This window comes from Peromyscus maniculatus, chromosome 1, assembly GCF_049852395.1.
Source record: "Peromyscus maniculatus bairdii isolate BWxNUB_F1_BW_parent chromosome 1, HU_Pman_BW_mat_3.1, whole genome shotgun sequence".
NCBI classification, from domain to species: Eukaryota; Metazoa; Chordata; class Mammalia; order Rodentia; family Cricetidae; genus Peromyscus; species Peromyscus maniculatus.
Window position 1 is genome coordinate 69,212,082 of NC_134852.1, and position 22,531 is coordinate 69,234,612.

A 22,531-nucleotide genomic window follows, 5' to 3' on the forward strand; every position below is an offset into this window, starting at 1 on the left:
AAGGCGAGGGCACACGATGTTTAGAGATCCCAGCCCTTGGTTTGATATTTCCAGTTACCTGAAATGTGCCAGGATGCTGCGGGCTCTGAAACGGCATCCCGGGTCACTGAAAGACAGCAGAAGACACAGGGACATGAGCAGCGTGTTGGCCGCTAAAGCCTTGCCCGAGGCTAGACAGTCACACCAGGTGCTTTGGAATGGAGCCCTGAGGGCTCTCCTAGGTATGTGCACCTGGACAGCTTGGATTCCCCAGGAGGGGAAACAGGGCTTCGGGAAGCAGGGCCTGAGAATTGGGCCTCAAGGAAGCCACAAGGCGACCAGGCACCTGTTTCTCCCCTGCCCTGCAGCCTGGGCCTCAGCGTAATCCTATTGAGCATGATTTTTATGTCATCATCTCTCTTCGTGACATAGGTTTGTCATAATAGACCCAGGTCTCCGGAGAGCACAGCTACACATGCGTTTAGGACGCAAACAAGATTGCTTACCAGGGCTGCCAGTGCTGATGAGGGCCTTGGCTGTGAGAAGGTTAGGCCCAAAGGTCAGCTCGGCCTGGTGAACTCTGCTTCAAGGGATGCAGCAGAATGAGTTCTCTTCTTCCTCAGGGCACCTTTTTGGGAGGAAGAAAGGGGAGGATGTCAGGGCACTCTTGAGATGGGCCACTGATGACACTGCACGGTCTGAGGGATCATGGGACCATGGTCTGAACGCATGACCAGGTTTAGTAAATCTCTGGCCCTTGGAACATCAAAGAGTGACTCCTGCCACACAGGAAGGGATAGGTGTCTTTCTGGCCCGCCCAAATTTTAACTTGAGTTTTTCAGTAAGGGCACCTTTCCCCTCGTGCTCTGACTTAGAGACTTAGACTGATGACAATTGTCCAGGCACTATACAGGGCTAATGAAATCTTTTTTCCTAGTGATTCCTGCCTTGGCCCCACCAAGTCAGAGACCTGTCATCAGTTCTCTGTGCTAGAGCACCATATATATGTATATATAATGGCTGATACCCACAGACAAATCCATTCATAAAACAATCAATTCTACCCGGGGCGTCATTTGCTGGTCTCCAGCCTGTGTCACATGCCTGGTCTACACCCCTGGGGAAAATCCACATCACAGTGCTCACAGAAGTGTGTTTTCAGAGCTTTGTGGGATATGCATGGAGCTGAAATTCGTTGGGAACGCCTACGGTTGGGAGGCTCTGAAAACAATCAGGGCTCTTGGCCTCGTGGCCATGAAGAGATTGCATTCCCTGAAACACACTCTCGCCTTGGCAGCTGGAGACTGATGCATGGGAGGTCAATCAAGTTGCCTCTCTAAGTCACATGGGGAGGGAACGCCTTGTGGGTCCAGTCCAGCAGTAGAATGTTCCGGATGTCCCTAAGTCCCATATGCCCAAGATGTAGGCGGGGTTCAGTGGGTGATCTAGGGTGTGCCAGATGGCCCTTCCTTAAAGCCCCTTCGTGAAGGACGTGGGTCTCATGCCTTGTGTCACAATGTGACCTTGAAGGTCTTTCTCTGCCCATCCCAAACTGTTTGGGAGGTCCAAAGAAAAAACTAGGCCGGGGGTGGGGTTCAAGTGAAGGTTAACTTGCACTATCCCCGTGCCTTGACCCAGAGACGCCCTGTTCCTCCTGACTCCACCTATGGGTGTTGCACTGAAGTCCCTGATCAGTGGCTCCTGTCCAATTCCCTTGGAATTGTGCAGGACAGTGTATACATTTGGAATTGCCATTCGGCACCCACAGGTTGGAGGGCTAGACGTTTGCCGCCATCAGGCCAGAGCCTGGAGGCCTTGCTTCCAAGGTGGAAAGGTTCTTGGTGTTTCAGAGGCCTCAGAAGGCGAGGGCACACGATGTTTAGAGATCCCAGCCCTTGGTTTGATATTTCCAGTTACCTGAAATGTGCCAGGATGCTGCAGGCTCTGAATCGGCATCCCGGGTCACTGAAAGACAGCAGAAGAGACAGGGACATGAGCAGCGTGTTGGCCGCTAAAGCCTTGCCCGAGGCTAGACAGTCACACCAGGTGCTTTGGAATGGAGCCCTGAGGGCTCTCCTAGGTATGTGCACCTGGACAGCTTGGATTCCCCAGGAGGGGAAACAGGGCTTCGGGAAGCATGGCCTGCGAATTGGGCCTCAAGGAAGCCACAAGGCGACCAGGCACCTGTTTCTCCCCTGCCCTGCAGCCTGGGCCTCAGCGTAATCCTATTGAGCATGATTTTCATGTCATCATCTCTCTTCGTGACATAGGTTTGTCATCATAGACCCAGGTCTCCGGAGAGCACAGCTACACATGCGTTTAGGACACAAACAAGATTGCTTACCAGGGATGCCAGTGCTGATGAGGGCCTTGGCTGTGAGAAGGTTAGGCCCAAAGGTCAGCTCGGCCTGGTGAACTCTGCTTCAAGGGATGCAGCAGAATGAGTTCTCTTCTTCCTCAGGGCACCTTTTTGGGAGGAAGAAAGGGAGAGGATGTCAGGGCACTCTTGAGATGGGCCACTGATGACACTGCACGGTCTGAGGGATCATGGGACCATGGTCTGAACGCATGACCAGGTTTAGTAAATCTCTGGCCCTTGGAACATCAAAGAGTGACTCCTGCCACACAGGAAGGGATAGGTGTCTTTCTGGCCCGCCCAAATTTTAACTTGAGTTTTTCAGTAAGGGCACCTTTCCCCTCGTGCTCTGACTTAGAGACTTAGACTGATGACAATTGTCCAGGCACTATACAGGGCTAATGAAATCTTTTTTCCTAGTGATTCCTGCCTTGGCCCCACCAAGTCAGAGACCTGTCATCAGTTCTCTGTGCTAGAGCACCATATATATGTATATATAATGGCTGATACCCACAGACAAATCAATTCATAAAACAATCAATTCTACCCGGGGCGTCATTTGCTGGTCTCCAGCCTGTGTCACATGCCTGGTCTACACCCCTGGGGAAAATCCACATCACAGTGCTCACAGAAGTGTGTTTTCAGAGCTTTGTGGGATATGCATGGAGCTGAAATTCGTTGGGAACGCCTACGGTTGGGAGGCTCTGAAAACAATCAGGGCTCTTGGCCTCGTGGCCAGGAAGAGATTGCATTCCCTGAAACACACTCTCGCCTTGGCAGCTGGAGACTGATGCATGGGAGGTCAATCAAGTTGCCTCTCTAAGTCACATGGGGAGGGAACGCCTTGTGGGTCCAGTCCAGCAGTAGAATGTTCCGGATGTCCCTAAGTCCCATATGGCCAAGATGTAGGCGGGGTTCAGCGGGTGCTCTAGGGAGTGCCAGATGGCCCTTCCTGAAAGCCCCTTCGTGAAGGACGTGGGTCTCATGCCTTGTGTCACAATGTGACCTTGAAGGTCTTTCTCTGCCCATGCCAAACTGTTTGGGAGGTCCAAAGAAAAAACTAGGCCGGGGGTGGGGTTCAAGTGAAGGTTAACTTGCACTATCCCCGTGCCTTGACCCAGAGACGCCCTGGTCCTCCTGACTCCACCTATGGGTGTTGTACTGAAGTCCCTGATCAGTGGCTCCTGTCCAATTCCCTTGGAATTGTCCAGGACAGTGTATACATTTGGAATTGCCATTCGGCACCCACAGGTTGGAGGGCTAGATGTTTGCCGCCATCAGGCCAGAGCCTGGAGGCCTTGCTTCCAAGGTGGAAAGGTTCTTGGTGTTTCAGAGGCCTCAGAAGGCGAGGGCACACGATGTTTAGAGATCCCAGTCCTTGGTTTGATATTTCCAGTTACCTGAAATGTGCCAGGATGCTGCAGGCTCTGAAACGGCATCCCGGGTCACTGAAAGACAGCAGAAGAGACAGGGACATGAGCAGCGTGTTGGCCGCTAAAGCCTTGCCCGAGGCTAGACAGTCACACCAGGTGCTTTGGAATGGAGCCCTGAGGGCTCTCCTAGGTATGTGCACCTGGACAGCTTGGATTCCCCAGGAGGGGAAACAGGGCTTCGGGAAGCATGGCCTGCGAATTGGGCCTCAAGGAAGCCACAAGGCGACCAGGCACCTGTTTCTCCCCTGCCCTGCAGCCTGGGCCTCAGCGTAATCCTATTGAGCATAATTTTCATGTCATCATCTCTCTTCGTGACATAGGTTTGTCATTATAGACCCAGGTCTCCGGAGAGCACAGCTACACATGCGTTTAGGACACAAACAAGATTGCTTACCAGGGATGCCAGTGCTGATGAGGGCCTTGGCTGTGAGAAGGTTAGGCCCAAAGGTCAGCTCGGCCTGGTGAACTCTGCTTCAAGGGATGCAGCAGAATGAGTTCTCTTCTTCCTCAGGGCACCTTTTTGGGAGGAAGAAAGGGGAGGATGTCAGGGCACTCTTGAGATGGGCCACTGATGACACTGCACGGTCTGAGGGATCATGGGACCATGGTCTGAACGCATGACCAGGTTTAGTAAATCTCTGGCCCTTGGAACATCAAAGAGTGACTCCTGCCACACAGGAAGGGATAGGTGTCTTTCTGGCCCGCCCAAATTTTAACTTGAGTTTTTCAGTAAGGGCACCTTTCCCCTCGTGCTCTGACTTAGAGACTTAGACTGATGACAATTGTCCAGGCACTATACAGGGCTAATGAAATCTTTTTTCCTAGTGATTCCTGCCTTGGCCCCACCAAGTCAGAGACCTGTCATCAGTTCTCTGTGCTAGAGCACCATATATATGTATATATAATGGCTGATACCCACAGACAAATCCATTCATAAAACAATCAATTCTACCCGGGGCGTCATTTGCTGGTCTCCAGCCTGTGTCACATGCCTGGTCTACACCCCTGGGGAAAATCCACATCACAGTGCTCACAGAAGTGTGTTTTCAGAGCTTTGTGGGATATGCATGGAGCTGAAATTCGTTGGGAACGCCTACGGTTGGGAGGCTCTGAAAACAATCAGGGCTCTTGGCCTCGTGGCCATGAAGAGATTGCATTCCCTGAAACACACTCTCGCCTTGGCAGCTGGAGACTGATGCATGGGAGGTCAATCAAGTTGCCTCTCTAAGTCACATGGGGAGGGAACGCCTTGTGGGTCCAGTCCAGCAGTAGAATGTTCCGGATGTCCCTAAGTCCCATATGCCCAAGATGTAGGCGGGGTTCAGTGGGTGATCTAGGGTGTGCCAGATGGCCCTTCCTTAAAGCCCCTTCGTGAAGGACGTGGGTCTCATGCCTTGTGTCACAATGTGACCTTGAAGGTCTTTCTCTGCCCATCCCAAACTGTTTGGGAGGTCCAAAGAAAAAACTAGGCCGGGGGTGGGGTTCAAGTGAAGGTTAACTTGCACTATCCCCGTGCCTTGACCCAGAGACGCCCTGTTCCTCCTGACTCCACCTATGGGTGTTGCACTGAAGTCCCTGATCAGTGGCTCCTGTCCAATTCCCTTGGAATTGTGCAGGACAGTGTATACATTTGGAATTGCCATTCGGCACCCACAGGTTGGAGGGCTAGACGTTTGCCGCCATCAGGCCAGAGCCTGGAGGCCTTGCTTCCAAGGTGGAAAGGTTCTTGGTGTTTCAGAGGCCTCAGAAGGCGAGGGCACACGATGTTTAGAGATCCCAGCCCTTGGTTTGATATTTCCAGTTACCTGAAATGTGCCAGGATGCTGCAGGCTCTGAATCGGCATCCCGGGTCACTGAAAGACAGCAGAAGAGACAGGGACATGAGCAGCGTGTTGGCCGCTAAAGCCTTGCCCGAGGCTAGACAGTCACACCAGGTGCTTTGGAATGGAGCCCTGAGGGCTCTCCTAGGTATGTGCACCTGGACAGCTTGGATTCCCCAGGAGGGGAAACAGGGCTTCGGGAAGCATGGCCTGCGAATTGGGCCTCAAGGAAGCCACAAGGCGACCAGGCACCTGTTTCTCCCCTGCCCTGCAGCCTGGGCCTCAGCGTAATCCTATTGAGCATGATTTTCATGTCATCATCTCTCTTCGTGACATAGGTTTGTCATCATAGACCCAGGTCTCCGGAGAGCACAGCTACACATGCGTTTAGGACACAAACAAGATTGCTTACCAGGGATGCCAGTGCTGATGAGGGCCTTGGCTGTGAGAAGGTTAGGCCCAAAGGTCAGCTCGGCCTGGTGAACTCTGCTTCAAGGGATGCAGCAGAATGAGTTCTCTTCTTCCTCAGGGCACCTTTTTGGGAGGAAGAAAGGGAGAGGATGTCAGGGCACTCTTGAGATGGGCCACTGATGACACTGCACGGTCTGAGGGATCATGGGACCATGGTCTGAACGCATGACCAGGTTTAGTAAATCTCTGGCCCTTGGAACATCAAAGAGTGACTCCTGCCACACAGGAAGGGATAGGTGTCTTTCTGGCCCGCCCAAATTTTAACTTGAGTTTTTCAGTAAGGGCACCTTTCCCCTCGTGCTCTGACTTAGAGACTTAGACTGATGACAATTGTCCAGGCACTATACAGGGCTAATGAAATCTTTTTTCCTAGTGATTCCTGCCTTGGCCCCACCAAGTCAGAGACCTGTCATCAGTTCTCTGTGCTAGAGCACCATATATATGTATATATAATGGCTGATACCCACAGACAAATCCATTCATAAAACAATCAATTCTACCCGGGGCGTCATTTGCTGGTCTCCAGCCTGTGTCACATGCCTGGTCTACACCCCTGGGGAAAATCCACATCACAGTGCTCACAGAAGTGTGTTTTCAGAGCTTTGTGGGATATGCATGGAGCTGAAATTCGTTGGGAACGCCTACGGTTGGGAGGCTCTGAAAACAATCAGGGCTCTTGGCCTCGTGGCCATGAAGAGATTGCATTCCCTGAAACACACTCTCGCCTTGGCAGCTGGAGACTGATGCATGGGAGGTCAATCAAGTTGCCTCTCTAAGTCACATGGGGAGGGAACGCCTTGTGGGTCCAGTCCAGCAGTAGAATGTTCCGGATGTCCCTAAGTCCCATATGCCCAAGATGTAGGCGGGGTTCAGTGGGTGCTCTAGGGTGTGCCAGATGGACCTTCCTGAAAGCCCCTTCGTGAAGGACGTGGGTCTCATGCCTTGTGTCACAATGTGACCTTGAAGGTTTTTCTCTGCCCATCCCAAACTGTTTGGGAGGTCCAAAGAAAAAACTAGGCCGGGGGTGGGGTTCAAGTGAAGGTTAACTTGCACTATCCCCGTGCCTTGACCCAGAGACGCACTGTTCCTCCTGACTCCACCTATGGGTGTTGCACTGAAGTCCCTGATCAGTGGCTCCTGTCCAATTCCCTTGGAATTGTGCAGGACAGTGTATACATTTGGAATTGCCATTCGGCACCCACAGGTTGGAGGGCTAGACGTTTGCCGCCATCAGGCCAGAGCCTGGAGGCCTTGCTTCCAAGGTGGAAAGGTTCTTGGTGTTTCAGAGGCCTCAGAAGGCGAGGGCACACGATGTTTAGAGATCCCAGCCCTTGGTTTGATATTTCCAGTTACCTGAAATGTGCCAGGATGCTGCAGGCTCTGAATCGGCATCCCGGGTCACTGAAAGACAGCAGAAGAGACAGGGACATGAGCAGCGTGTTGGCCGCTAAAGCCTTGCCCGAGGCTAGACAGTCACACCAGGTGCTTTGGAATGGAGCCCTGAGGGCTCTCCTAGGTATGTGCACCTGGACAGCTTGGATTCCCCAGGAGGGGAAACAGGGCTTCGGGAAGCATGGCCTGCGAATTGGGCCTCAAGGAAGCCACAAGGCGACCAGGCACCTGTTTCTCCCCTGCCCTGCAGCCTGGGCCTCAGCGTAATCCTATTGAGCATGATTTTCATGTCATCATCTCTCTTCGTGACATAGGTTTGTCATCATAGACCCAGGTCTCCGGAGAGCACAGCTACACATGCGTTTAGGACACAAACAAGATTGCTTACCAGGGATGCCAGTGCTGATGAGGGCCTTGGCTGTGAGAAGGTTAGGCCCAAAGGTCAGCTCGGCCTGGTGAACTCTGCTTCAAGGGATGCAGCAGAATGAGTTCTCTTCTTCCTCAGGGCACCTTTTTGGGAGGAAGAAAGGGAGAGGATGTCAGGGCACTCTTGAGATGGGCCACTGATGACACTGCACGGTCTGAGGGATCATGGGACCATGGTCTGAACGCATGACCAGGTTTAGTAAATCTCTGGCCCTTGGAACATCAAAGAGTGACTCCTGCCACACAGGAAGGGATAGGTGTCTTTCTGGCCCGCCCAAATTTTAACTTGAGTTTTTCAGTAAGGGCACCTTTCCCCTCGTGCTCTGACTTAGAGACTTAGACTGATGACAATTGTCCAGGCACTATACAGGGCTAATGAAATCTTTTTTCCTAGTGATTCCTGCCTTGGCCCCACCAAGTCAGAGACCTGTCATCAGTTCTCTGTGCTAGAGCACCATATATATGTATATATAATGGCTGATACCCACAGACAAATCCATTCATAAAACAATCAATTCTACCCGGGGCGTCATTTGCTGGTCTCCAGCCTGTGTCACATGCCTGGTCTACACCCCTGGGGAAAATCCACATCACAGTGCTCACAGAAGTGTGTTTTCAGAGCTTTGTGGGATATGCATGGAGCTGAAATTCGTTGGGAACGCCTACGGTTGGGAGGCTCTGAAAACAATCAGGGCTCTTGGCCTTGTGGCCATGAAGAGATTGCATTCCCTGAAACACACTCTCGCCTTGGCAGCTGGAGACTGATGCATGGGAGGTCAATCAAGTTGCCTCTCTAAGTCACATGGGGAGGGAACGCCTTGTGGGTCCAGTCCAGCAGTAGAATGTTCCGGATGTCCCTAAGTCCCATATGCCCAAGATGTAGGCGGGGTTCAGTGGGTGATCTAGGGTGTGCCAGATGGCCCTTCCTTAAAGCCCCTTCGTGAAGGACGTGGGTCTCATGCCTTGTGTCACAATGTGACCTTGAAGGTCTTTCTCTGCCCATCCCAAACTGTTTGGGAGGTCCAAAGAAAAAACTAGGCCGGGGGTGGGGTTCAAGTGAAGGTTAACTTGCACTATCCCCGTGCCTTGACCCAGAGACGCCCTGTTCCTCCTGACTCCACCTATGGGTGTTGCACTGAAGTCCCTGATCAGTGGCTCCTGTCCAATTCCCTTGGAATTGTGCAGGACAGTGTATACATTTGGAATTGCCATTCGGCACCCACAGGTTGGAGGGCTAGACGTTTGCCGCCATCAGGCCAGAGCCTGGAGGCCTTGCTTCCAAGGTGGAAAGGTTCTTGGTGTTTCAGAGGCCTCAGAAGGCGAGGGCACACGATGTTTAGAGATCCCAGCCCTTGGTTTGATATTTCCAGTTACCTGAAATGTGCCAGGATGCTGCAGGCTCTGAATCGGCATCCCGGGTCACTGAAAGACAGCAGAAGAGACAGGGACATGAGCAGCGTGTTGGCCGCTAAAGCCTTGCCCGAGGCTAGACAGTCACACCAGGTGCTTTGGAATGGAGCCCTGAGGGCTCTCCTAGGTATGTGCACCTGGACAGCTTGGATTCCCCAGGAGGGGAAACAGGGCTTCGGGAAGCATGGCCTGCGAATTGGGCCTCAAGGAAGCCACAAGGCGACCAGGCACCTGTTTCTCCCCTGCCCTGCAGCCTGGGCCTCAGCGTAATCCTATTGAGCATGATTTTCATGTCATCATCTCTCTTCGTGACATAGGTTTGTCATCATAGACCCAGGTCTCCGGAGAGCACAGCTACACATGCGTTTAGGACACAAACAAGATTGCTTACCAGGGATGCCAGTGCTGATGAGGGCCTTGGCTGTGAGAAGGTTAGGCCCAAAGGTCAGCTCGGCCTGGTGAACTCTGCTTCAAGGGATGCAGCAGAATGAGTTCTCTTCTTCCTCAGGGCACCTTTTTGGGAGGAAGAAAGGGAGAGGATGTCAGGGCACTCTTGAGATGGGCCACTGATGACACTGCACGGTCTGAGGGATCATGGGACCATGGTCTGAACGCATGACCAGGTTTAGTAAATCTCTGGCCCTTGGAACATCAAAGAGTGACTCCTGCCACACAGGAAGGGATAGGTGTCTTTCTGGCCCGCCCAAATTTTAACTTGAGTGTTTCAGTAAGGGCACCTTTCCCCTCGTGCTCTGACTTAGAGACTTAGACTGATGACAATTGTCCAGGCACTATACAGGGCTAATGAAATCTTTTTTCCTAGTGATTCCTGCCTTGGCCCCACCAAGTCAGAGACCTGTCATCAGTTCTCTGTACTAGAGCACCATATATATGTATATATATAATGGCTGATACCCACAGACAAATCAATTCATAAAACAATCAATTCTACCCGGGGCGTCATTTGCTGGTCTCCAGCCTGTGTCACATGCCTGGTCTACACCCCTGGGGAAAATCCACATCACAGTGCTCACAGAAGTGTGTTTTCAGAGCTTTGTGGGATATGCATGGAGCTGAAATTCGTTGGGAACGCCTACGGTTGGGAGGCTCTGAAAACAATCAGGGCTCTTGGCCTCGTGGCCAGGAAGAGATTGCATTCCCTGAAACACACTCTCGCCTTGGCAGCTGGAGACTGATGCATGGGAGGTCAATCAAGTTGCCTCTGTAAGTCACATGGGGAGGGAACGCCTTGTGGGTCCAGTCCAGCAGTAGAATGTTCCGGATGTCCCTAAGTCCCATATGCCCAAGATGTAGGCGGGGTTCAGTGGGTGCTCTAGGGTGTGCCAGATGGACCTTCCTGAAAGCCCCTTCGTGAAGGACGTGGGTCTCATGCCTTGTGTCACAATGTGACCTTGAAGGTTTTTCTCTGCCCATCCCAAACTGTTTGGGAGGTCCAAAGAAAAAACTAGGCCGGGGGTGGGGTTCAAGTGAAGGTTAACTTGCACTATCCCCGTGCCTTGACCCAGAGACGCACTGTTCCTCCTGACTCCACCTATGGGTGTTGCACTGAAGTCCCTGATCAGTGGCTCCTGTCCAATTCCCTTGGAATTGTGCAGGACAGTGTATACATTTGGAATTGCCATTCGGCACCCACAGGTTGGAGGGCTAGACGTTTGCCGCCATCAGGCCAGAGCCTGGAGGCCTTGCTTCCAAGGTGGAAAGGTTCTTGGTGTTTCAGAGGCCTCAGAAGGCGAGGGCACACGATGTTTAGAGATCCCAGCCCTTGGTTTGATATTTCCAGTTACCTGAAATGTGCCAGGATGCTGCAGGCTCTGAATCGGCATCCCGGGTCACTGAAAGACAGCAGAAGAGACAGGGACATGAGCAGCGTGTTGGCCGCTAAAGCCTTGCCCGAGGCTAGACAGTCACACCAGGTGCTTTGGAATGGAGCCCTGAGGGCTCTCCTAGGTATGTGCACCTGGACAGCTTGGATTCCCCAGGAGGGGAAACAGGGCTTCGGGAAGCATGGCCTGCGAATTGGGCCTCAAGGAAGCCACAAGGCGACCAGGCACCTGTTTCTCCCCTGCCCTGCAGCCTGGGCCTCAGCGTAATCCTATTGAGCATGATTTTCATGTCATCATCTCTCTTCGTGACATAGGTTTGTCATCATAGACCCAGGTCTCCGGAGAGCACAGCTACACATGCGTTTAGGACACAAACAAGATTGCTTACCAGGGATGCCAGTGCTGATGAGGGCCTTGGCTGTGAGAAGGTTAGGCCCAAAGGTCAGCTCGGCCTGGTGAACTCTGCTTCAAGGGATGCAGCAGAATGAGTTCTCTTCTTCCTCAGGGCACCTTTTTGGGAGGAAGAAAGGGAGAGGATGTCAGGGCACTCTTGAGATGGGCCACTGATGACACTGCACGGTCTGAGGGATCATGGGACCATGGTCTGAACGCATGACCAGGTTTAGTAAATCTCTGGCCCTTGGAACATCAAAGAGTGACTCCTGCCACACAGGAAGGGATAGGTGTCTTTCTGGCCCGCCCAAATTTTAACTTGAGTTTTTCAGTAAGGGCACCTTTCCCCTCGTGCTCTGACTTAGAGACTTAGACTGATGACAATTGTCCAGGCACTATACAGGGCTAATGAAATCTTTTTTCCTAGTGATTCCTGCCTTGGCCCCACCAAGTCAGAGACCTGTCATCAGTTCTCTGTACTAGAGCACCATATATATGTATATATATAATGGCTGATACCCACAGACAAATAAATTCATAAAACAATCAATTCTACCCGGGGCGTCATTTGCTGGTCTCCAGCCTGTGTCACATGCCTGGTCTACACCCCTGGGGAAAATCCACATCACAGTGCTCACAGAAGTGTGTTTTCAGAGCTTTGTGGGATATGCATGGAGCTGAAATTCGTTGGGAACGCCTACGGTTGGGAGGCTCTGAAAACAATCAGGGCTCTTGGCCTCGTGGCCATGAAGAGATTGCATTCCCTGAAACACACTCTCGCCTTGGCAGCTGGAGACTGATGCATGGGAGGTCAATCAAGTTGCCTCTCTAAGTCACATGGGGAGGGAACGCCTTGTGGGTCCAGTCCAGCAGTAGAATGTTCCGGATGTCCCTAAGTCCCATATGCCCAAGATGTAGGCGGGGTTCAGTGGGTGCTCTAGGGTGTGCCAGATGGACCTTCCTGAAAGCCCCTTCGTGAAGGACGTGGGTCTCATGCCTTGTGTCACAATGTGACCTTGAAGGTCTTTCTCTGCCCATCCCAAACTGTTTGGGAGGTCCAAAGAAAAAACTAGGCCGGGGGTGGGGTTCAAGTGAAGGTTAACTTGCACTATCCCCGTGCCTTGACCCAGAGACGCACTGTTCCTCCTGACTCCACCTATGGGTGTTGCACTGAAGTCCCTGATCAGTGGCTCCTGTCCAATTCCCTTGGAATTGTGCAGGACAGTGTATACATTTGGAATTGCCATTCGGCACCCACAGGTTGGAGGGCTAGACGTTTGCCGCCATCAGGCCAGAGCCTGGAGGCCTTGCTTCCAAGGTGGAAAGGTTCTTGGTGTTTCAGAGGCCTCAGAAGGCGAGGGCACACGATGTTTAGAGATCCCAGCCCTTGGTTTGATATTTCCAGTTACCTGAAATGTGCCAGGATGCTGCAGGCTCTGAATCGGCATCCCGGGTCACTGAAAGACAGCAGAAGAGACAGGGACATGAGCAGCGTGTTGGCCGCTAAAGCCTTGCCCGAGGCTAGACAGTCACACCAGGTGCTTTGGAATGGAGCCCTGAGGGCTCTCCTAGGTATGTGCACCTGGACAGCTTGGATTCCCCAGGAGGGGAAACAGGGCTTCGGGAAGCATGGCCTGCGAATTGGGCCTCAAGGAAGCCACAAGGCGACCAGGCACCTGTTTCTCCCCTGCCCTGCAGCCTGGGCCTCAGCGTAATCCTATTGAGCATGATTTTCATGTCATCATCTCTCTTCGTGACATAGGTTTGTCATCATAGACCCAGGTCTCCGGAGAGCACAGCTACACATGCGTTTAGGACACAAACAAGATTGCTTACCAGGGATGCCAGTGCTGATGAGGGCCTTGGCTGTGAGAAGGTTAGGCCCAAAGGTCAGCTCGGCCTGGTGAACTCTGCTTCAAGGGATGCAGCAGAATGAGTTCTCTTCTTCCTCAGGGCACCTTTTTGGGAGGAAGAAAGGGAGAGGATGTCAGGGCACTCTTGAGATGGGCCACTGATGACACTGCACGGTCTGAGGGATCATGGGACCATGGTCTGAACGCATGACCAGGTTTAGTAAATCTCTGGCCCTTGGAACATCAAAGAGTGACTCCTGCCACACAGGAAGGGATAGGTGTCTTTCTGGCCCGCCCAAATTTTAACTTGAGTTTTTCAGTAAGGGCACCTTTCCCCTCGTGCTCTGACTTAGAGACTTAGACTGATGACAATTGTCCAGGCACTATACAGGGCTAATGAAATCTTTTTTCCTAGTGATTCCTGCCTTGGCCCCACCAAGTCAGAGACCTGTCATCAGTTCTCTGTGCTAGAGCACCATATATATGTATATATAATGGCTGATACCCACAGACAAATAAATTCATAAAACAATCAATTCTACCCGGGGCGTCATTTGCTGGTCTCCAGCCTGTGTCACATGCCTGGTCTACACCCCTGGGGAAAATCCACATCACAGTGCTCACAGAAGTGTGTTTTCAGAGCTTTGTGGGATATGCATGGAGCTGAAATTCGTTGGGAACGCCTACGGTTGGGAGGCTCTGAAAACAATCAGGGCTCTTGGCCTCGTGGCCATGAAGAGATTGCATTCCCTGAAACACACTCTCGCCTTGGCAGCTGGAGACTGATGCATGGGAGGTCAATCAAGTTGCCTCTCTAAGTCACATGGGGAGGGAACGCCTTGTGGGTCCAGTCCAGCAGTAGAATGTTCCGGATGTCCCTAAGTCCCATATGCCCAAGATGTAGGCGGGGTTCAGTGGGTGCTCTAGGGTGTGCCAGATGGACCTTCCTGAAAGCCCCTTCGTGAAGGACGTGGGTCTCATGCCTTGTGTCACAATGTGACCTTGAAGGTTTTTCTCTGCCCATCCCAAACTGTTTGGGAGGTCCAAAGAAAAAACTAGGCCGGGGGTGGGGTTCAAGTGAAGGTTAACTTGCACTATCCCCGTGCCTTGACCCAGAGACGCACTGTTCCTCCTGACTCCACCTATGGGTGTTGCACTGAAGTCCCTGATCAGTGGCTCCTGTCCAATTCCCTTGGAATTGTGCAGGACAGTGTATACATTTGGAATTGCCATTCGGCACCCACAGGTTGGAGGGCTAGACGTTTGCCGCCATCAGGCCAGAGCCTGGAGGCCTTGCTTCCAAGGTGGAAAGGTTCTTGGTGTTTCAGAGGCCTCAGAAGGCGAGGGCACACGATGTTTAGAGATCCCAGCCCTTGGTTTGATATTTCCAGTTACCTGAAATGTGCCAGGATGCTGCAGGCTCTGAATCGGCATCCCGGGTCACTGAAAGACAGCAGAAGAGACAGGGACATGAGCAGCGTGTTGGCCGCTAAAGCCTTCCCCGAGGCTAGACAGTCACACCAGGTGCTTTGGAATGGAGCCCTGAGGGCTCTCCTAGGTATGTGCACCTGGACAGCTTGGATTCCCCAGGAGGGGAAACAGGGCTTCGGGAAGCATGGCCTGCGAATTGGGCCTCAAGGAAGCCACAAGGCGACCAGGCACCTGTTTCTCCCCTGCCCTGCAGCCTGGGCCTCAGCGTAATCCTATTGAGCATGATTTTCATGTCATCATCTCTCTTCGTGACATAGGTTTGTCATCATAGACCCAGGTCTCCGGAGAGCACAGCTACACATGCGTTTAGGACACAAACAAGATTGCTTACCAGGGATGCCAGTGCTGATGAGGGCCTTGGCTGTGAGAAGGTTAGGCCCAAAGGTCAGCTCGGCCTGGTGAACTCTGCTTCAAGGGATGCAGCAGAATGAGTTCTCTTCTTCCTAAGGGCACCTTTTTGGGAGGAAGAAAGGGGAGGATGTCAGGGCACTCTTGAGATGGGCCACTGATGACACTGCACGGTCTGAGGGATCATGGGACCATGGTCTGAACGCATGACCAGGTTTAGTAAATCTCTGGCCCTTGGAACATCAAAGAGTGACTCCTGCCACACAGGAAGGGATAGGTGTCTTTCTGGCCCGCCCAAATTTTAACTTGAGTTTTTCAGTAAGGGCACCTTTCCCCTCGTGCTCTGACTTAGAGACTTAGACTGATGACAATTGTCCAGGCACTATACAGGGCTAATGAAATCTTTTTTCCTAGTGATTCCTGCCTTGGCCCCACCAAGTCAGAGACCTGTCATCAGTTCTCTGTGCTAGAGCACCATATATATGTATATATAATGGCTGATACCCACAGACAAATCAATTCATAAAACAATCAATTCTACCCGGGGCGTCATTTGCTGGTCTCCAGCCTGTGTCACATGCCTGGTCTACACCCCTGGGGAAAATCCACATCACAGTGCTCACAGAAGTGTGTTTTCAGAGCTTTGTGGGATATGCATGGAGCTGAAATTCATTGGGAACGCCTACGGTTGGGAGGCTCTGAAAACAATCAGGGCTCTTGGCCTCGTGGCCAGGAAGAGATTGCATTCCCTGAAACACACTCTCGCCTTGGCAGCTGGAGACTGATGCATGGGAGGTCAATCAAGTTGCCTCTCTAAGTCACATGGGGAGGGAATGCCTTGTGGGTCCAGTCCAGCAGTAGAATGTTCCGGATGTCCCTAAGTCCCATATGCCCAAGATGTAGGCGGGGTTCAGCGGGTGCTCTAGGGTGTGCCAGATGGCCCTTCCTGAAAGCCCCTTCGTGAAGGACGTGGGTCTCATGCCTTGTGTCACAATGTGACCTTGAAGGTCTTTCTCTGCCCATCCCAAACTGTTTGGGAGGTCCAAAGAAAAAACTAGGCCGGGGGTGCGGTTCAAGTGAAGGTTAACTTGCACTATCCCCGTGCCTTGACCCAGAGACGCCCTGTTCCTCCTGACTCCACCTATGGGTGTTGCACTGAAGTCCCTGATCAGTGGCTCCTGTCCAATTCCCTTGGAATTGTGCAGGACAGTGTATACATTTGGAATTGCCATTCGGCACCCACAGGTTGGAGGGCTAGACGTTTGCCGCCATCAGGCCAGAGCCTGGAGGCCTTGCTTCCAAGGTGGAAAGGTTCTTGGTGTTTCAGAGGCCTCAGAAGGCGAGGGCACACGATGTTTAGAGATCCCAGCCCTTGGTTTGATATTTCCAGTTACCTGAAATGTGCCAGGATGCTGCAGGCTCTGAATCGGCATCCCGGGTCACTGAAAGACAGCAGAAGAGACAGGGACATGAGCAGCGTGTTGGCCGCTAAAGCCTTGCCCGAGGCTAGACAGTCACACCAGGTGCTTTGGAATGGAGCCCTGAGGGCTCTCCTAGGTATGTGCACCTGGACAGCTTGGATTCCCCAGGAGGGGAAACAGGGCTTCGGGAAGCAGGGCCTGCGAATTGGGCCTCAAGGAAGCCACAAGGCGACCAGGCACCTGTTTCTCCCCTGCCCTGCAGCCTGGGCCTCAGCGTAATCCTATTGAGCATGATTTTTATGTCATCATCTCTCTTCGTGACATAGGTTTGTCATCATAGACCCAGGTCTCCGGAGAGCACAGCTACACATGCGTTTAGGACACAAACAAGATTGCTTACCAGGGATGCCAGTGCTGATGAGGGCCTTGGCTGTGAGAAGGTTAGGCCCAAAGGTCAGCTCGGCCTGGTGAACTCTGCTTCAAGGGATGCAGCAGAATGAGTTCTCATCTTCCTCAGGGCACCTTTTTGGGAGGAAGAAAGGGAGAGGATGTCAGGGCACTCTTGAGATGGGCCACTGATGACACTGCACGGTCTGAGGGATCATGGGACCATGGTCTGAACGCATGACCAGGTTTAGTAAATCTCTGGCCCTTGGAACATCAAAGAGTGACTCCTGCCACACAGGAAGGGATAGGTGTCTTTCTGGCCCGCCCAAATTTTAACTTGAGTTTTTCAGTAAGGGCACCTTTCCCCTCGTGCTCTGACTTAGAGACTTAGACTGATGACAATTGTCCAGGCACTATACAGGGCTAATGAAATCTTTTTTCCTAGTGATTCCTGCCTTGGCCCCACCAAGTCAGAGGCCTGTCATCAGTTCTCTGTGCTAGAGCACCATATATATGTATATATAATGGCTGATACCCACAGACAAATCAATTCATAAAACAATCAATTCTACCCGGGGCGTCATTTGCTGGTCTCCAGCCTGTGTCACATGCCTGGTCTACACCCCTGGGGAAAATCCACATCACAGTGCTCACAGAAGTGTGTTTTCAGAGCTTTGTGGGATATGCATGGAGCTGAAATTCGTTGGGAACGCCTACGGTTGGGAGGCTCTGAAAACAATCAGGGCTCTTGGCCTCGTGGCCAGGAAGAGATTGCATTCCCTGAAACACACTCTCGCCTTGGCAGCTGGAGACTGATGCATGGGAGGTCAATCAAGTTGCCTCTCTAAGTCACATGGGGAGGGAACGCCTTGTGGGTCCAGTCCAGCAGTAGAATGTTCCGGATGTCCCTAAGTCCCATATGCCCAAGATGTAGGCGGGGTTCAGCGGGTGCTCTAGGGTGTGCCAGATGGGCCTTCCTGAAAGCCCCTTCGTGAAGGACGTGGGTCTCATGCCTTGTGTCACAATGTGACCTTGAAGGTCTTTCTCTGCCCATCCCAAACTGTTTGGGAGGTCCAAAGAAAAAACTAGGCCGGGGGTGGGGTTCAAGTGAAGGTTAACTTGCACTATCCCCGTGCCTTGACCCAGAGACGCCCTGGTCCTCCTGACTCCACCTATGGGTGTTGCACTGAAGTCCCTGATCAGTGGCTCCTGTCCAATTCCCTTGGAATTGTGCAGGACAGTGTATACATTTGGAATTGCCATTCGGCACCCACAGGTTGGAGGGCTAGACGTTTGCCGCCATCAGGCCAGAGCCTGGAGGCCTTGCTTCCAAGGTGGAAAGGTTCTTGGTGTTTCAGAGGCCTCAGAAGGCGAGGGCACACGATGTTTAGAGATCCCAGCCCTTGGTTTGATATTTCCAGTTACCTGAAATGTGCCAGGATGCTGCGGGCTCTGAAACGGCATCCCGGGTCACAGAAAGACAGCAGAAGAGACAGGGACATGAGCAGCGTGTTGGCCATTAAAGCCTTGCCCGAGGCTAGACAGTCACACCAGGTGCTTTGGAATGGAGCCCTGAGGGCTCTCCTAGGTATGTGCACCTGGATAGCTTGGATTCCCCAGGAGGGGAAACAGGGCTTTGGGAAGTAGGGCCTGCGAATTGGGCCTCAAGGAAGCCACAAGGCGACCAGGCACCTGTTTCTCCCCTGCCCTGCAGCCTGGGACTCAGCGTAATCCTATTGAGCATGATTTTTATGTCATCATCTCTCTTCGTCACATAGGTTTGTCATCATAGACCCAGGTCTCCGGAGAGCACAGCTACACATGCGTTTAGGACACAAACAAGATTGCTTACCAGGGCTGCCAGTGCTGATGAGGGCCTTGGCTGTGAGAAGGTTAGGCCCAAAGGTCACCTCGGCCTGGTGAACTCTGCTTCAAGGGATGCAGCAGAATGAGTTCTCTTCTTCCTAAGGGCACCTTTTTGGGAGGAAGAAAGGGAGAGGATGTCAGGGCACACTTGAGATGGGCCACTGATGACACTGCACGGTCTGAGGGATCATGGGACCATGGTCTGAACGCATGACCAGGTTTAGTAAATCTCTGGCCCTTGGAACATCAAAGAGTGACTCCTGCCACACAGGAAGGGATAGGTGTCTTTCTGGCCCGCCCAAATTTTAACTTGAGTTTTTCAGTAAGGGCACCTTTCCCCTCGTGCTCTGACTTAGAGACTTAGACTGATGACAATTGTCCAGGCACTATACAGGGCTAATGAAATCTTTTTTCCTAGTGATTCCTGCCTTGGCCCCACCAAGTCAGAGACCTGTCATCAGTTCTCTGTGCTAGAGCACCATATATATGTATATATAATGGCTGATACCCACAGACAAATCAATTCATAAAACAATCAATTCTACCCGGGGCGTCATTTGCTGGTCTCCAGCCTGTGTCACATGCCTGGTCTACACCCCTGGGGAAAATCCACATCACAGTGCTCACAGAAGTGTGTTTTCAGAGCTTTGTGGGATATGCATGGAGCTGAAATTCGTTGGGAACGCCTACGGTTGGGAGGCTCTGAAAACAATCAGGGCTCTTGGCCTCGTGGCCAGGAAGAGATTGCATTCCCTGAAACACACTCTCGCCTTGGCAGCTGGAGACTGATGCATGGGAGGTCAATCAAGTTGCCTCTCTAAGTCACATGGGGAGGGAACGCCTTGTGGGTCCAGTCCAGCAGTAGAATGTTCCGGATGTCCCTAAGTCCCATATGCCCAAGATGTAGGCGGGGTTCAGCGGGTGCTCTAGGGTGTGCCAGATGGCCCTTCCTGAAAGCCCCTTCGTGAAGGACGTGGGTCTCATGCCTTGTGTCACAATGTGACCTTGAAGGTCTTTCTCTGCCCATCCCAAACTGTTTGGGAGGTCCAAAGAAAAAACTAGGCCGGGGGTGGGGTTCAAGTGAAGGTTAACTTGCACTATCCCCGTGCCTTGACCCAGAGACGCCCTGGTCCTCCTGACTCCACCTATGGGTGTTGCACTGAAGTCCCTGATCAGTGGCACCTGTCCAATTCCCTTGGAATTGTGCAGGACAGTGTATACATTTGGAATTGCCATTCGGCACCCACAGGTTGGAGGGCTAGACGTTTGCCGCCATCAGGCCAGAGCCTGGAGGCCTTGCTTCCAAGGTGGAAAGGTTCTTGGTGTTTCAGAGGCCTCAGAAGGCGAGGGCACACGATGTTTAGAGATCCCAGCCCTTGGTTTGATATTTCCAGTTACCTGAAATGTGCCAGGATGCTGCGGGCTCTGAAACGGCATCCCGGGTCACTGAAAGACAGCAGAAGAGACAGGGACATGAGCAGCGTGTTGGCCGTTAAAGCCTTGCCCGAGGCTAGACAGTCACACCAGGTGCTTTGGAATGGAGCCCTGAGGGCTCTCCTAGGTATGTGCACCTGGATAGCTTGGATTCCCCAGGAGGGGAAACAGGGCTTTGGGAAGTAGGGCCTGCGAATTGGGCCTCAAGGAAGCCACAAGGCGACCAGGCACCTGTTTCTCCCCTGCCCTGCAGCCTGGGCCTCAGCGTAATCCTATTGAGCATGATTTTTATGTCATCATCTCTCTTCGTGACATAGGTTTGTCATCATAGACCCAGGTCTCCGGAGAGCACAGCTACACATGCGTTTAGGACACAAACAAGATTGCTTACCAGGGCTGCCAGTGCTGATGAGGGCCTTGGCTGTGAGAAGGTTAGGCCCAAAGGTCAGCTCGGCCTGGTGAACTCTGCTTCAAGGGATGCAGCAGAATGAGTTCTCATCTTCCTCAGGGCACCTTTTTGGGAGGAAGAAAGGGAGAGGATGTCAGGGCACTCTTGAGATGGGCCACTGATGACACTGCACGGTCTGAGGGATCATGGGACCATGGTCTGAACGCATGACCAGGTTTAGTAAATCTCTGGCCCTTGGAACATCAAAGAGTGACTCCTGCCACACAGGAAGGGATAGGTGTCTTTCTGGCCCGCCCAAATTTTAACTTGAGTTTTTCAGTAAGGGCACCTTTCCCCTCGTGCTCTGACTTAGAGACTTAGACTGATGACAATTGTCCAGGCACTATACAGGGCTAATGAAATCTTTTTTCCTAGTGATTCCTGCCTTGGCCCCACCAAGTCAGAGACCTGTCATCAGTTCTCTGTGCTAGAGCACCATATATATGTATATATAATGGCTGATACCCACAGACAAATCAATTCATAAAACAATCAATTCTACCCGGGGCGTCATTTGCTGGTCTCCAGCCTGTGTCACATGCCTGGTCTACACCCCTGGGGAAAATCCACATCACAGTGCTCACAGAAGTGTGTTTTCAGAGCTTTGTGGGATATGCATAGAGCTGAAATTCGTTGGGAACGCCTACGGTTGGGAGGCTCTGAAAACAATCAGGGCTCTTGGCCTCGTGGCCAGGAAGAGATTGCATTCCCTGAAACACACTCTCGCCTTGGCAGCTGGAGACTGATGCATGGGAGGTCAATCAAGTTGCCTCTCTAAGTCACATGGGGAGGGAACGCTTTGTGGGTCCAGTCCAGCAGTAGAATGTTCCGGATGTCCCTAAGTCCCATATGCCCAAGATGTAGGCGGGGTTCAGCGGGTGCTCTAGGGTGTGCCAGATGGCCCTTCCTGAAAGCCCCTTCGTGAAGGACGTGGGTCTCATGCCTTGTGTCACAATGTGACCTTGAAGGTCTTTCTCTGCCCATCCCAAACTGTTTGGGAGGTCCAAAGAAAAAACTAGGCCGGGGGTGGGGTTCAAGTGAAGGTTAACTTGCACTATCCCCGTGCCTTGCCCCAGAGATGCCCTGGTCCTCCTGACTCCACCTATGTGTGTTGCACTGAAGTCCCTGATCAGTGGCTCCTGTCCAATTCCCTTGGAATTGTGCAGGACAGTGTATACATTTGGAATTGCCATTCGGCACCCACAGGTTGGAGGGCTAGAAGTTTGCCGCCATCAGGCCAGAGCCTGGAGGCCTTGCTTCCAAGGTGGAAAGGTTCTTGGTGTTTCAGAGGCCTCAGAAGGCGAGGGCACACGATGTTTAGAGATCCCAGCCCTTGGTTTGATATTTCCAGTTACCTGAAATGTGCCAGGATGCTGCGGGCTCTGAAACGGAATCCCGGGTCACTGAAAGACAGCAGAAGAGACAGGGACATGAGCAGCGTGTTGGCCGCTAAAGCCTTGCCCGAGGCTAGACAGTCACACCAGGTGCTTTGGAATGGAGCCCTGAGGGCTCTCCTAGGTATGTGCACCTGGACAGCTTGGATTCCCCAGGAGGGGAAACAGGGCTTCGGGAAGCAGGGCCTGCGAATTGGGCCTCAAGGAAGCCACAAGGCGACCAGGCACCTGTTTCTCCCCTGCCCTGCAGCCTGGGCCTCAGCGTAATCCTATTGAGCATGATTTTTATGTCATCATCTCTCTTCGTGACATAGGTTTGTCATCATAGACCCAGGTCTCCGGAGAGCACAGCTACACATGCGTTT

At 52.4% G+C, this 22,531-nt stretch overlaps 1 long non-coding RNA gene and 13 other non-coding genes across 14 annotated transcripts in view; all 14 read right to left on the reverse strand.

Moving 5' to 3' along the window:
- Window positions 1-18,500, reverse strand: part of LOC107399369 (uncharacterized) — a 254,016-nt gene extending 235,516 nt beyond the window's left edge. The window contains exon 1 of the long non-coding RNA XR_013042022.1: window positions 18,450-18,500. This is a non-coding gene — a long non-coding RNA (uncharacterized LOC107399369). The remainder of the gene's footprint in view (window positions 1-18,449) is intronic.
- LOC143271369 (small nucleolar RNA SNORD115) lies at window positions 351-429 on the reverse strand. Its single transcript, XR_013048590.1, has one exon. It is a non-coding gene; the product is annotated as a small nucleolar RNA SNORD115 (small nucleolar RNA).
- On the reverse strand, window positions 2,189-2,267 carry LOC143271343 (small nucleolar RNA SNORD115). Its single transcript, XR_013048564.1, has one exon. It is a non-coding gene; the product is annotated as a small nucleolar RNA SNORD115 (small nucleolar RNA).
- On the reverse strand, window positions 4,028-4,106 carry LOC143271383 (small nucleolar RNA SNORD115). Its single transcript, XR_013048604.1, has one exon. It is a non-coding gene; the product is annotated as a small nucleolar RNA SNORD115 (small nucleolar RNA).
- Window positions 5,866-5,944, reverse strand: LOC143271344 (small nucleolar RNA SNORD115). Its single transcript, XR_013048565.1, has one exon. It is a non-coding gene; the product is annotated as a small nucleolar RNA SNORD115 (small nucleolar RNA).
- Window positions 7,705-7,783, reverse strand: LOC143271345 (small nucleolar RNA SNORD115). The gene has a single exon (XR_013048566.1). It is a non-coding gene; the product is annotated as a small nucleolar RNA SNORD115 (small nucleolar RNA).
- Window positions 9,544-9,622, reverse strand: LOC143271346 (small nucleolar RNA SNORD115). Its single transcript, XR_013048567.1, has one exon. It is a non-coding gene; the product is annotated as a small nucleolar RNA SNORD115 (small nucleolar RNA).
- Window positions 11,385-11,463, reverse strand: LOC143271347 (small nucleolar RNA SNORD115). The gene has a single exon (XR_013048568.1). It is a non-coding gene; the product is annotated as a small nucleolar RNA SNORD115 (small nucleolar RNA).
- LOC143271348 (small nucleolar RNA SNORD115) lies at window positions 13,226-13,304 on the reverse strand. The gene has a single exon (XR_013048569.1). It is a non-coding gene; the product is annotated as a small nucleolar RNA SNORD115 (small nucleolar RNA).
- LOC143271349 (small nucleolar RNA SNORD115) lies at window positions 15,065-15,143 on the reverse strand. Its single transcript, XR_013048570.1, has one exon. It is a non-coding gene; the product is annotated as a small nucleolar RNA SNORD115 (small nucleolar RNA).
- On the reverse strand, window positions 16,903-16,981 carry LOC143271268 (small nucleolar RNA SNORD115). Its single transcript, XR_013048489.1, has one exon. It is a non-coding gene; the product is annotated as a small nucleolar RNA SNORD115 (small nucleolar RNA).
- Window positions 18,501-18,741: 241 nt separating the features above from the next.
- Window positions 18,742-18,820, reverse strand: LOC143271366 (small nucleolar RNA SNORD115). Its single transcript, XR_013048587.1, has one exon. It is a non-coding gene; the product is annotated as a small nucleolar RNA SNORD115 (small nucleolar RNA).
- A 1,760-nt stretch (window positions 18,821-20,580) lies between these two features.
- On the reverse strand, window positions 20,581-20,659 carry LOC143271269 (small nucleolar RNA SNORD115). The gene has a single exon (XR_013048490.1). It is a non-coding gene; the product is annotated as a small nucleolar RNA SNORD115 (small nucleolar RNA).
- Window positions 20,660-22,419: 1,760 nt separating this feature from the next.
- On the reverse strand, window positions 22,420-22,498 carry LOC143271270 (small nucleolar RNA SNORD115). The gene has a single exon (XR_013048491.1). It is a non-coding gene; the product is annotated as a small nucleolar RNA SNORD115 (small nucleolar RNA).
- Window positions 22,499-22,531: the final 33 nt, after the last annotated feature.